The sequence below is a fragment of the Odontomachus brunneus genome, unplaced genomic scaffold (assembly GCF_010583005.1).
Source record: "Odontomachus brunneus isolate Ranch 3 - 2012 unplaced genomic scaffold, Obru_v1 Obru_scaffold_335, whole genome shotgun sequence".
Lineage (NCBI taxonomy): Eukaryota > Metazoa > Arthropoda > Insecta > Hymenoptera > Formicidae > Odontomachus > Odontomachus brunneus.
Window position 1 is genome coordinate 24,061 of NW_022639785.1, and position 1,130 is coordinate 25,190.

The window sequence follows — 1,130 nt, forward strand, 5'->3', positions numbered from 1 at the left end:
TTTTATTTTGATTTCATACATTTTTACTTATTATCACCTTCAATATACACCCCTCTTCTATCCCTACAACGCTCCATGCGAATCTTCCATTGTTCAAAGCAGTGCTGGAAGTTTTCTTCTGTCAGCTCCTTCAGGACGCGTGCCGCTTTCTCTTTCACAGCTTCAACGGACTCAAATCTTGTTCCTTTTAAGGCAGATTTCACCTTAGGAAACAGATAGAAGTCGCACGGCGCAAGATCTGGCGAATAAGGCGGATGGTCTAACACTGGGATGCTGAACTTGGCTAGAAACCTCTTGACAGACAATGCGGAATGAGCCGGCGCATTGTCTTGGTGGAGAACCCATGACTTGTCCTTCCACAATTCGGGTCGTTATCAATTCGTACAGTTTCAGCAATCGCACGAATACTTAACCGACGGTCAGATCGAATCAGATTACCGATTTTTTCGATATTGTCATCAGTTTTTGACGTGGAAGGGCGACCCGGGCGTGAATCATCTTGAACATCTTCTCGGCCATCTTGAAAACGCTTAAACCATTCAAAAACAAGTGCGCACGATAAATATTCATTGCCATACACTTCTTTCAATAAATTATATGTTTCAGTAGCAGTTTTTCCAAGTTTCATGTGAAATTTCACAACAATTCGTTGCTCTACTGTTACACTTAACATTTTTCCGGCGAAACAAAAAAACAACTCTAATACGAATGAAGGCTACGGCTATACTGATTTGTTTACAGAAGCGAGAGGCACTGCATTCGAAAGAGAAGGCTTCACGATAACAGCTGTGGCTTGCTGGCGTTTGGCGCATGCGCACTTCTTCTGTAGCAGCATCAGTCTCGTTATTTAATAGCCACACCTCGTACATTGTTTAACGTGTCAAAAAATTAATTTGCTGCCTTTAGTTTCACTCATTTCTAGCAAGTAGCACTTATTCTCTGAAGACTTAGCGTGCAAAATCAAGAGCTTGCTGTGAGGTTAAGAATAACTTGTCAATCACTATCTCTTCATTTTCCATTGATAAATAAATCTTGACTATAAAACATAAAATCATTTTAATACAGAATTTATACAGATATGATTCTTTCTGTGTATTTGCATGTGTGAAGTGACACTTAATGGTCTTAAT